This window comes from Pinus tabuliformis, chromosome 7 (genome assembly GCF_031772625.1).
Source record: "Pinus tabuliformis cultivar Carrire ecotype Pingquan chromosome 7, CPIR1, whole genome shotgun sequence".
NCBI classification, from domain to species: Eukaryota; Viridiplantae; Streptophyta; class Pinopsida; order Pinales; family Pinaceae; genus Pinus; species Pinus tabuliformis.
This window is the reverse complement of record NC_142293.1, coordinates 1,390,798,473-1,390,812,821: the sequence shown is the minus strand read 5'-3', so window position 1 is coordinate 1,390,812,821 and position 14,349 is coordinate 1,390,798,473.

Genomic DNA, 14,349 nt, shown 5'->3' with positions numbered 1-14,349 from the left:
TACGTTTTTAAGCAGACCAATGATATAAACAAATTCAACATTATAATTATACATGGTCAAAGATCTCTCGATTTTACACACATTTTAAGCAGACCAATGATATAATAAAATCAAACATTAATTATACATGTCAAAGATCTTTCTCACCAATATAATAAAATCAGACATTAATTATACATGTCAAAGATCTTTCTCACCAAGGATGTTAAGATCCGGTAAAAATTAAAACTTAACCACATTTACACAGGTTATATTTCTCATTCAAACCACAGTTTCTATTCTGAATTGTGGCACCGACAATTAAGAATTTGAGACAATTTACGGTATTAATAATGGAAGATAATTGTGCTATGAGTAACAAGATTAGTTGTTGTGTTGTTGAGTATTGAAAGAGAGAGGGCATAGTGGAACGGGCCGCTATAGCTGTCCACTCACAAATATATTTTTATCATGTATATAGAGTAGTAAAAAAAATAACAACATATAAAATATCAATTTCAATAATTGAATTAACCTCTCTTTCAAATACAATACTTTGTTTCCAACAATGAATAATAAATCAATTGTAGCAATAGTAAAACCAAATAGATTTACCACACAACAGAGTTGTACTAATAATAATATCTAGTGAAGTTACAACAATAGGAATAGCTAAGCTCAATAGAGTTGCAATAATTAACAACAACAACTATGAGATATAGCCAAACAAAAAATACCTGGTTTTTATCTCGTTACTCTTGGTGTCCTTCCTTTTGTTACATTCATCCATACTGACTTTCTATCGGTTAATTTGATTTAAAAAATTAAATTGCCCCTTTGCTAATAACCTTTCTAATATCAATTGTGAAAAAAAAAAAGCGCGCTAAATTAAATTTTATTGTGTTGCTGCTCCGGACTCCAACGAGTTGGGGGTGGTGGTAGTTTTTCACAATTTCATGTTCTCTTCACAATTTTATGTTGCCCCTTCGGACATTAATGAGTGGTGGAGATGGTAGCTCTTCACAATTTAGACCGCTGGTGAAATAATTACTATTACTAACCTTTTCCTCTTTAATTATTGTATAAAAAAATGTTGTTACACCATACACACTCTTATATTTTTCCTATGAATTTGAAATAACTTCTTTGCCAAGGGTTTTGGAAACATATATGAAAAATAATCTTCTCCAAAAATCCATACAAATTTAATGAGGGTTGACTAATTATAGAATGAAATGATACCTTATTTCAATACGTGTACTCCTTTTATGGAAAACATTATTTATTCATAATGTAATAACAAATTTGTTGTCCAAAAAATATGATTTGATTCTTTGTGTTCATGCAACAATTTAGCCAAAATCCTTCTCATCCACATACTTTGACAAATTGTTGTGGTTGCAATAACATATTTTGCCTCAAAAATTATAAAATTATAATGGATTACTTTTTCAATGGCCATTCTACTACGCCCATCCAATCCAAAACTGAATGCATACTCAAATGTTCTCTTGCTATCATCAAAATTGACCTACAAAATTATTATCTGTATATCTAGTTGACTTAAAACCTAGATGTGTTTTATACCAGTTACCATATTTTTCTGTTTGAGTTATATATCTTAAGATCCTTTTTCCATCTTCTCAATGGGTACTTTTCAGAGACTCCATAGAAATTAAACTTACAACGAACATTATATTAAGCCTTTTTACTCTCAAATAAATAAAAGATCAAACTAATCTTTTATTATTTTTATTGGATTGTGTACGAGTGGCAAATGGTGTTACAATTGGTTTACAAATCACCATCCTAAACTTTTTCAATATATCTTTTGTATACTTACATTGAAAAATAAAAATATCATATTCACATTGACTTCTTTCCATACCAAGAAAATATTTCATTAGCCCTAAATCAATCACCTCAAACTTTGTTTTCACATCTTTGTTAAAATAATCTATTGAAATATATTTGGTGAAGATCAAATCATCAACATGCAAGCACACTATCCAAATTTTACCTTCAATATTTACCTTTGTATACATGGTTGGCTCACTTGGAATTCCATTGAAACCTTTGTTATTCAAATATTCATCAATCCTCTTGTATGATACTTAGGGTTCCTATTTTGATTTATATAATTATTTCTTTGGCTTCTAGACTTTATCTTTATTTTCTATCAATTTCAAATCCTTGAGGTTGTGTCACATAACCTCTTATTGGGAAAAATCATTTTAAATATGTATACCTAACATCTATTTGATAAAATCCACATTTATTTTTTCCTACAATATCTAAAACCATCGTTATTTTGTTAGGTTTAGCTACAAGTAAAAAAGTTTCGATATAATAAATGTCGGTTTGATGGATGAACCCCGGAGCTAGATTTTATTTTTTTTTCAACTTCATCCTTAGCATTCAACTTGTTCTTGTAAATCCATTTAACACCTATACCATTTTTCCCTTAATGTAGATCTACAATATCCTAAGTATTATTTCTTTTATGGCATCAATCTCTTCATCCATACCCTTTATCCAAACTTATTCTTTAACAACTTCTTGAAAACTTACAGGATTATATGAAATTAATGCAAAATTTGGAATGTGGTCATCATCATTCTCATATAATTCTCCTAGGCTTCTAGCCTCCTAACATTTAATTTTATTCCTTAATGTATTTAATGTAGGATTTTATTCATTACATACCTTTAATCTTATTGTTCGGTTTCCACCATAACCTGATGCTTGACAATGTTCTTAAGTTTTGGGTGTTCAGAAGTGTAAAGAGATTACTCCTTAGTCCCGATGATTACCTTTTTGAATCCCTTGTAGCATGTGTATGTGCATATGGAATCAACTATCCACCATGTACATCCTACCCATCTCCATCGGAGAATTCAACTACTTCTATAACATATTTATATATGCTTCCATCCCAAGCCTCTTCTTCCTTGAACTCAACATATCTATAAATAATATACTTCTTGATGATGGGATTATAGATTCTATATTCCTTACACTCCTCACTATATTAAGTAAAGATACACTTCTCACTTCTAGCATTCAACTTCCTTCTCATCCATTTATACATGTGCATAAGTTACACACCCAAAGATCATCAAATGAGATATACTACAACTCTTACCACTCCCACTTCTTCACAAACTTCATTTTTCGCACTCTTAGTCAGACTCTTGTTGAGAATATAAACTAAAAAAATAACTGCTTCTCCTCAATATTCATTTGGTAGATGCATTTTCTTCAACATGCTTCAACCGTATTCATAATGGTTTGATTCTTCCTTTTAGCCACCCATTTTTGTTATGGAGTATAACATGCAATACACTATCTCTTGAATCCATCATACTACAAAACTCTATGAAATTATTTAGCTTATATTCACTTCTATATAATCTTAAGACTTTAATATACTTTCAACTTTCCTTTTTAATTGACTTTTAAAATTTTGAATACGCTAAAAGATTAAGGATTTTTCTTTTACAAGATAAACAAAAAATTTACAACTGTAATCATTAATAAAAGTTAAAAAATAAACTTTACCATCCAATTAAGGAGTTTTCTCTAGTCCACCCAAATATGTGTGCAAAATATGCAATGGATCTTTTTCCCTATAGGAAACTCCAAATACAATATTTTGTCTCTAACACATTGCAAGTATATAGCTCTCACATGAGGTTACAACTCATTGTTGAATAGTAGGCAACCCCTTCATCATCCTTTTCTTTAATAGAAAATCTAGACCACTAAATAGTAAATGACCATATCTTAAATGCCATAACCAAGATTCATTCAAACCCTTAGTTTTATAACCATTCAAGGATTTAGTTAACTTATTTCCCATTATAAGTTGAGACATCATATTATTTTTCATTGCCACCTTTGTTATCAACTTGTTATTTGGACATTTATCAATAATTGTACATACATTATCCTTGAAGAAAACTCTGTATATTTTCTCTATTATTTGTCTAATTCTCAACATACTGCATTTTAAACTATATACATAATACACATCATCAATCGTTCTTCTTTCATTATTTCTAGTGTATACAACAATCACTGCTTTACCTTAACACATAGCTTATTATTGTTTTCCAACTTTACGTCAGACTGAATACTGGTGTCTAGACTAGAAAATAAATCTCTATTTCGAGTCATGTGATTGTTAACATTGTAAATTATTAAACGAGAACTGTAAACTCGAAAAGAGAACTTTAGCCAAAAACCCAAAAAACACATGAAAGACAACCCAACCAAAAGTGTTGATTTTGCATCAACACTTTTTTTGGGTAAATTTTCAACATTTTTAAAAAATGGCATTAAAATCCAATAAAAGCCATTTTTTTTTGTACAAAAACACCTTAAAAGTGAAAAGTGTTGATGTTGGAATAATGACTTTTCTTTACAATAAATTTTCAACATTTTTTAGCAATGACATTAAAGATAAAATATTATTACTCCAAAAAACCTTAAAATTCCAATAGATTTTAGGCATTGCATTAAAGATAAAATATCACATCTTTAAAAATCCTTAAAATTCCAACAATTTTCTGCCATGGTATTAAAGGTAAAGTATCATGTCTTTGGAAAACCTTAAAATTTTGATAAATTTTCAACCATAGAATTAAAACCAAATATCATGACTACAAAAAACCTTAAGTTTTCAATATATTTCAACCATGACATTATAGAAATATTATATGACTAAAAAAACGTTAAAAATGAACAATTCAATTAAAAAATCATTATACCAAGCATAATTTATTATTTAAATGGTAAAAGTATAGTTATTTTAAAATCTTTGCTCAAGACAGCATGACACATTGCAATAAAAATTTAAAAATCAACCATCAACTTGACATGAAGTGTAGGCGAACTTGACCAATTTCAATGAAAAGTTGAAAACCAAACATGAATTTGACACATTGTGGGGGTAGACACAATCCATTATAACGAAAAAACATTAAAATCAATTATCAAATTGACATGTAATAAGATCGGGTTGCTAATCAAGGATCAACACGAACTCTACAGAAAAAATAAAGTAAAATAATAAATAAATAATTAAAAATGAAAAACACAAAAGAAAAGAAAAACTAAAACTATAAAAAAAAATATTAATAAAATAAAAACAAGTAAATAAAAATATACATTATAAAATAAAAAATAAAACCCAACAAAAAAAATCAAACATAAAATATATATAAGAAAACAAAAAAATAGCAAACATAAAAAATAAAAATAAAAAAGAAATATATTATAAATGAATAAAAATTATTATAAAAAGATTATAATTTTTTTTTATAAAAAACAATTAAAATTTATAAAAAACATAAAAAAATAATTACTCCACTATCTAATTCTGGAAATCAACCAGCTTGCCCCAGCAGAGGGGTCGCGGGCCATGACGGGTGGATTTGTGTCCTAGCAGGGGGTAATCAACTTCTTTTATGATTTTGATTTTTTTCAATATTTTTAATTGCTTTTACTTGTTTTTTTAATTTTTTTTTTTTCTATTTTTCTATTTTTTTTTAAATTAATGGTCTTTTAATATTCTTTTCTATATTTGCGTTTGTACTTTTTTTTATTTGCATCATTTAATTTTAATGATTTCGAGTGGCTGGGTTGGGCTAGTGGATTACCTAAATCGGTCATGCGGGCACAACTATTTTATGTTTTTATTAATGTATCTATAATCTTTTTTATTGTCTTTTTAACGGTTTCTTTTCAAATCCATTTTTTTAATGGTATGTTTTAAAATATATTTTTTTGTTATTTTTACTTAAAATTTTATCCCGATAATTTTTTTTGGAAAAAAAAATCAGATTTAATATTTTTTTATATAAATTCATGAAAATTTCATAAAATTTACTATTTTCTCAAATTTTTTTATTTAAAATTTTCATAATAATATTTTATTTAGCATGTTATTTTTAATGAAAGTTCTTGAAATAACTATTTTTCTAATTATATCTATATGCAAAATATGTGTATTTTTTGTCGAGTGTTTAAAATAATTATTTTTTTAGTTACAGTGATTTTATGTGTATTGAAGTATTTTTTTTTCTCAGTAAAGACTAATTATATTAAAAGAAAATAAAAATACAGTTACAAGGAGGTCGAAACCTCAGAGGAGAGTCGAAACTGTCCATCAGCACATACAAATTGTCCCAGGGTTGGGAAAACCAGATACAAAAAGCCCAAAAACCATACATTGAGAACTGAGCATGTTGGTAAACCATAGAAAGGTCAGAAGGAGGACTGTAACCATGCTATCTATACTGACCAGATACCCATAGGCAAAACAACTGCAGAATCGAAGACCTGATGCAAAAAGACATTATCAAAGCCAGAGAAACATAACGCAGTGATCTGGAGATCAAAGAGAAAAGTCGGGGAAGCAAACATGGCCCAGGAGGCATCAAACGACTGTTTCATGGTCCTGAGCTTCCTCCACCACGGGGCATGCATTTCCCACCCAAAAATTGCCCTCTGTATCCTCAGCATCCATACCGCTGCCATCTGGAAGAGCCGCCGAACGACGGATGCCACCAGAACAACTTGTCGGATTAACAGAGCCCGAGACTCCCTGGAGGTTGTCGTCTGGTGGCTTGAAGACATCAAGAACACTTCCCTCTACCTGCACATCATCACAATTGAACACATTTCCAATTTCTTCCCCATGCTGCTCGCTCCCATGACCATCTTGAGACTGCGTCACTGAGGTATGCACAAAGATGCTAGGCCAAGCCTCTTCCTCCGCAAAGATGACAATGATGTTGGTCGAGAGAATAGGTTTGTTGATTCTACTTTGAAATTTGAAATGGGTGGTCTAGAAGGAGTTATGCGGGAAAGGCTTACCACCAGAACTGTTCTAATGTGGAGTTGCACAATCTGAGGGAGGGGACACAGGAGCCATAGGGATATCAGGCGAAGGAGTAGGCTGAGAACGCCCACGGCCTCCACGACTACCACCATAGCGACTACTAGTGTGGTGACGCACCATTATCAGAATGCAAAGACAACTTGAAGGGGAATTGGAGCAGGCCGAAGCAAAGTAGGTGCCGAAGTAAGGGAGCCCCTTAAAATTCAAAAAACAAACATTTAAGGTTGCATCCGAAGCACTACCGGAATACTGAGTCTGAGGTAAGATAAGGCAGGGGGGCCAGGGGGAAATGATAGATGAGAGAGCCGACGAACCCATAAGTAAAACCTTAGGTGAAGTTTCTCGACCAAAGGATGCAATAAATTCGGAATGCCAAGTGATCAGCAGGTACCCTGTGTGAGCCTACTTTATCCAAGAAAAGGCATGGAGGAGTGTGCGATCTTGCCACCTGCAGGACCAAATGCCAGCACGGGAAAGCCACTCCATTAATATTGCATTAATACACCCACATCTGGGTTATGTGTACTGAAGTATTAATTGGTTATATATAAATATATAAAAACTCATAACCTCAAAATATTAATTCAAAAAAGAAAAAAATCATTATAAAAAACATTGTAAAGAAAAACAAAAAGAACAAGTTCGGAAAACCCCTAACAAACCAACATTTAGGACGAAAAACAATAAGAGGACTAAGACAACTTGAAGAGTTGTTAAATACTCAACATTTAAAAAAACATTGTGCATAATTAGGACATAAGAAAAGTGAAATGTAAAAAATATGCCTTAAAAAAGGGTTGATGTTTTTGGAAACCTACTTGAGTCTGCATGAAAATCGCCGACATTTAAAAAAAATTATCCATACATAATTATATAAAAAAAAATAAAGTGTAAAAAATAAGTCCTCTAAGAAAGGGGTTGATGTTGCAACAACACTTTTCAAAAGCATCATTAAAAATTACTAATATTTAAAATAATTGTTCATACTTGACACATATGAAAATTTAAAGGCTCAAAAATATGATCAAGAAATAAAGGTGTATTATAAATCAACACTTTTCAAAATCAAATGATTTTTTGATTACCTCAAATAAATGAGAGCTCAGTATGGTTCATGTTTGATAGTTTACAATGTTTTTTGCACTTGTTTTCGAAAAACCAAACATCATTTGAAATTTCATGAGTCTCATTATAATTTTAAATCATAGGCTCTTGATTATCTTTAGACTACTCTATAATATTTGCAGTATATTTGTTAACATCTACCTTATTCTTTTAACATTGTTAACAAAATGACCATACTTTTTGCAATAATAACATTGTAACTTCGACTTATCATACTCTAATTTCCTCGTTGCCGTGTTCTACTGTTACTCACCCTTAAATTAAAAATATGTTGTTTCTATTTCTCCTCATATTTAGAAGTATTTTTGTTGTCTCTTTGATCAACTATTTTGCCTCCTTTTACTATGTTAATTGACCTTCCTCTTCCTCTTCCTTTAGTAAGATGTATTTGAGGTTTGAAGGAATCGTCCAATGGAATATCATCATATCTTTTTATCCTTGATTCATGTGCAACTAGAGAACTAGTCAACCCATCAATTTGCATTTGACTAGTATCTTTAAACTCTTCTATGGATACAGCCACAACTTCAAATTTCTTCGGAAAACTTTGAAAGACTTTCTCAACCACTTTCTTATCTAGTATTTCATCACCATATTGTCTCAACTGATTAGTAATGCTCATTCCCTAAGTAATAAAGTTGTCCACAATCTCACTATCTTTCATTTTCAGTTGGTCAAAATCTCTCATCAAGTTTTATTGTTGGCATTATGGCACAGGTTTGGAGCTATGGCACAGGTGTTGTCCTTGATGGCAACTCTCTCTGGTGATAGATCTCAGTTCAGGCTTTTAGAATGAAGGAAAAGACATATACGCAGGTTCACCTAGACTAAGACACGTATACACGTGGGTTAGACGTTACAAAGGCGCGTATGCGTATACACGCACTTTCACACAAGGAAAAGCGCGTATATGTTGGAGAACTTACCTTTGGTCCGTGGTAGTTAGTCCTTGGTATTTGAACCGATGGTTTTGGACCATGGTATCTCGTCAGAAGGGTTGATCCCAAAGTATTGGGCCCATGGTATTGTGTTATTATGGTTTTGGACCGTGGTATTGAGAAAGGCCTAAGACTATAAAAGAGGAAGGAGATCATTTGGCAAAGCATCTTTGGAATCAATTGAATATCTAACATGTGCTAGATCTGAAACTTTTGTGATTGGGGTTATGGTGCAGATCTGGATCTGAATGAAGGACAAACATAAGCGCATAAAGAAGGATAAGATCTATTGATGGGTCATAATATTTAAGGCTTGAATGATAGTATCTTTGTATGATTTTGATCTGTTCTGTGAGGCACACGCTTGATGTATAAATCTGACAATCTGGGTTAATTAGTATCTGACTATTTGAAAGAGTGAATTATCCTTTATAGATCTGTACGCAAGTTCAGTGAAGTGAAGGCGCGTATACACGCAGGTTAAGTAAAGGAAAATTTTGTATGCGCAAGTTTCTCCACACACAGGAGCGTATGCACGCAGGTTTCAGGTTGTTTAAGTAGCGTATATGTATTTTATTGTGATCTAGCTGCCTCTGTTTGTTGCTGCAGTGTTCTGGGTTCATAATTTGGTATATGGTTACTGTGTTCTGGGTAAAGCTATCAGAGAAGTGTTTATTGTGATTCGGTTTTTGTTCGGTGAAAAGGAGATTGGTTGAAGCAGAAATTTTTGATGTTCATGGATCCAGTCTGAAAATTTATGAAACGTGATCCCTGGAAGAAAGAGAAGGTTGTAGCCTTCAGTAGGCCAACACCTACGTACTAGTATCTTGGCTAGTACAAGAGCTAAGGGGGTTGTATCTCCCTTCCAGGAGAATCTGGAGAACGAGAGAGGGTTGTAGCTCTCTGCAGGTTGCAGCCTGCGTACTGGTAAAGGACTGCACCAATACATTGTAAAAGAAAGTTTCTAATTAAAAGAAGATAGAGACGAATTGCAGCAGGTGGTTTTCACCCACATTGGGTTTCCACCTTATATCTTGTGTTCTTGTGTGTGATTGTCCTCTACTCTGTTTTACTGTTTCTGGTTACTGGTTATTTGATTCTGATACATAGATTAATAATCATCATCTGAAAGATAAAGTAAATTATAAGTTTGCATTGCATACGCGGGTTTCCTTATACATAGTTGCGTATATACGCAGTTTTAATTAAATGAATTAGCGTATATCATCTGGATTTGAAAAAGGAATATTTGACTTGATAATACTGATTCAGCCCCCCTCTCAGTGTTATTTCCAACAATTGGTATCAGAGCAGGTCCTTCTCAAGAAGCTTGATCGCTTGAAGGAAGATCCATCATCATGAGCAACTATGAGAGAGAAGCATCTATCAAGCCACCGATTTTTGATGGGACAAACTTCGTATATTGGAAGGTAAGAGTTACTGCCTATCTTCAATCACTTGGTACGGAAGTCTGTGATATCATAGATACAGGGTACACTTTTCCTTCAGCAACTCCTACAGATCCGGCTGAGAAGAAGAAATATGAAACAAATGCAAAAGCAGTCAATACTCTATTACGATGCCTATCTCAATCATAATTTGTCAAGGTAATGTAGTATAAATCCACAAAAGAAATATGGGACAAGATCGTTCTGAGCTATGAAGGAGCTGAATAGGTAAAACGAGCAAAACTTCAAACCCTCAGGATTCAGTACAAAAATCTCAGAATGCACAATGTTGAAAGTGTGGATAACTATTTCCTTCATGTAGATGAGATTGTTAATTGTATGAAAAACTTGGGTGAAGAAATAAAAGAGGCTGTTGTGGTTGAAAAATTTCTAAGATCCTTGTCCCCTAGGTTTGAATCTAAAGTTTCTACAATAGAAGAAAAGGAGAATCTTCGAAACCTTACCATGTCACAACTACATGGGATTTTGACTACTTATGAAATTAGGAAAGGAGGACCATCAGATAGGAGAGAAGCAGCTTTCAAGGCTTCAGGCAAAGGAGACTACTATGAGTTAGGACATGCGTCAGAAGAGGAAGAAGAATCAAATTTTGTCAAAAACCTTCAACGGGGTACTGGAAGATTCAGAGGTAAGTTACCTTTCAAATGTTTTTCTTGTGGGAGAGTCGGTCACTATGCTGCCAAATGTCCTCATAAGGATAAAACTGACAAAGGGAAGGAACTTGTTAGATGGAACAAGAAACAGAATGTAACTAAGAAAAGTTACTACACTCATGAAGATAGTGATGGTCTTTCAAATAGTGATGAAGATGAACGAGGTAATAACTACAAACTTTTAGTGGCTTTTGAAGATGATGATTACATGGATGCTATAGATGTGGATGGCTTTTATGAACAGATTTCTAGACTCAAAACATGTTTAGAAGAAAAGAATGTGATCATTGATACTCTGCAATTCCAACTTGATGAAAAAGAAAAATTTCTTGAGAAGTTAGAATGTGAAATTGTTGGCCTTAGAAAAGAAATTGAGAAAACAAAGGCTCTTAATCTTAAATTTGTTAAAGGATCTGAAACTCTGGATGAGATTATCAATGTACAGTGTTCTCCACTAATCAAGGCAGGTCTAGGATATAATGGAGAAGCATCTCAAGCATCCACCTCAAAGAGTTATCTCGATGCAGCAAGGAGGAATGAGCAAAAGCCCAATAGAGATCACTAGGTAAAACAGGGACGAATTACATCAAGAATAAACAAAGACTACCAGGTAAATCAGGGGGAATCCACCTTACGGATGAAAAAAGCTACAATCAGCCACAGGTAAAATCTTCTCAATTTGCCTCAAGAATGGATGACAATAGAAACTACAATCATTTGGCAGGTAGATTTGATAATCGCAGAAGTTTCTTCAATGGCCAATGTTTCTCTTGCCATAACTTTGGCCACAAAGCAGCTCAATGTGTTGCCTATAAAACAATCATGACTAGAGAAGCTCAAAAACAAAGAAGTATGACTGGGATCATGAAAAGGACCTATAACAACTTTTCGGCCCTTGAAAATGAAATTGAATGATCTATTCGTAATAACTTTGGTCATGAATATTCTGAATGCAGGAGCAGGTTTTGGCAGACAAAGGAACAAGCCTCAAGTACCAGAACATGGAGAATAAAGGAACCACAACCAGAAAGATGTGGGATAGCTTTTTATGCAGAAGGACAGGAAAATCAATGGTACATCAACAACGGATGTTCGAAGCATATGACAGGTGATAAAGAAAAACTTGAACCATATCGTGTTTTAGAAAAGGGAAAGAAAGTTTCTTTTGGAAATGATACCCTTGTAGTCATAAATGGGAGAGGCACTACTCAGTTGAAAGAAAAGGTCAAAGCTGGAAATGTTTTGTATTTTGATGACTTGAAGCATAATCTATTGAGTGTCAGTCAGATGTGCGATCAAGGAACCGGGGTAATATTTCGATCAAATGGATGTAGTGTTCGTTATCGTGATATAGGAAAAACAGTGATCAAAGGCAGAAGAACTCCAAATAATTTATACATATTTGAAGAAGGACAACAACAATGCTATTTGAGCAAGGATGATGAACATTGGTTATGGCACCAGAGGTTGGGGAATTTAAGCTTTTCACAATTAAGGAAAGCATGCAAATACCAGGCAGTTCGTGGTCTTCCAGATATCAAAATTCCAGACAACACCATATGCAAATCAAGTCAGTTTGGTAAGCAAACCAGAACTAACTTCCCTGAGAAGGAAGGATCAGCTAGCAAGCCTCTTGAACTAGTCCATACAGATGTATGTGGTCCATTTAGGACAAGGTCAACTCGAGGAGAAGAACACTTTATATTATTCATTGATGACTTCTCCAGGATGGTTTGGTTAGGACTTATGAAACACAAAGACAAAGCATTCGAAAAATTCAAATCTTTCAAAGCCTTGGCTGAAAACGAATCATATCACAAAATTAAGTGCCTCAGGTCTGACAGAGGTGGGGAGTTTACCTCAAATGATTTTTTCGATTTCTGTGAAGAACATGGAATAAGAAGGGAATTCTCTACAGCTAGGACTCCTCAGCAAAATGGAGTGGTGGAAAGGATGAATAGAACGGTTCAACAAATGGCTTGTGTTGTGCTTGATGAGTTTGGAACTCCCGCAACCTTCTGGGTTGAAGCTGCATTTGTTGCGGTTGTTATTCTCAACAAAACAAATGTCCGAGTGAACAACACTCAAACTCCTCATGAGCTCTGGTATGGTGAGACTCCTTCGGTAAAGCATTTCAAAAATTTTGGAAGCAAATGCTATATTAAGAATAATAATGAACAACTTGGAAAACTTGAACCTAGAGCAGATGAAGGCATTCTCCTTGGTTATTCTCTCCACAGCAAAGCATATAAGCGTTACAATAAAAGACTTGGAAGAATTGTTGACAGCATTGATGTGGTGGTTGATGAAAAAGGAAACATTCCTAGGCAAGTAAATTATGAAAATATCGAAGAGGATGAAGACTACCCTCCAAATCAGACTGAAGATGAAGAAGAACCTCAAGAGGCACTAGAGGAACAGACAAGGTTAGAAGAGAAGACTCCATCCAGGTATGTTCAGAAAAATCATCCAGAATCTCAAATTTTGGGGCAGAAAGAGGCAAGTATACAAACAAGAAGAACAATTACAGAAGCCTCAAGCTATTTGGCTTTGCTCTCCTCCACTAAACCACAAAATGTAAAAGAAGCATGCAAAGATGAATGCTGGGTCAAGGCAACGGATGAAGAACTTGAGTAGATCGAAAAGAACAACACTTGGGAGTTGGTTCCTAGACCAAAAGATAAGAATGTCATAGGGACAAAATGGATCTTTAAAAATAAGTTGAATGAAAATGGAGAAGTGATTAGAAACAAGGCCAGACTTGTTTGTAAAGGATATTCTCAACAAGAAGGAATAGACTTTGAAGAAACTTTTTCTCCCGTTGCTAGACTTGAGGCCATCCGAATGTTCCTTGCTCTCTCAAGTTTTTAGAAGTTCAAAGTATTTCAAATGGATGTGAAATCAACCTTTTGAATGGAGACTTAGAAGAAGAAGTGTACATTGAGCAACCAGATGGTTTCATTCTTGGGAATGATCCAAATCTTGTATGTAGACTAAAAAATGCTCTCTATGGTCTTAAACAGGCTCCAAGGGCTTGGTACTACCATTTGGACAAATATCTTCATCAACAAGGATTCTCAAAAGGATCAGCAGATAGCAATCTTTATATAAAAATTGAAAATGAGAAATTGCTAATACTAGTTGTGTATGTAGATGATATTATCTTTGGCAGCAATGAAGAAGCTATGAGTCAAAGCTTTGCCTTGGTGATGCAGAAAGAATTCGAAATGTCCTTGCTTGGAGAACTGACATACTTTCTTGGATTACAAATCCAACAA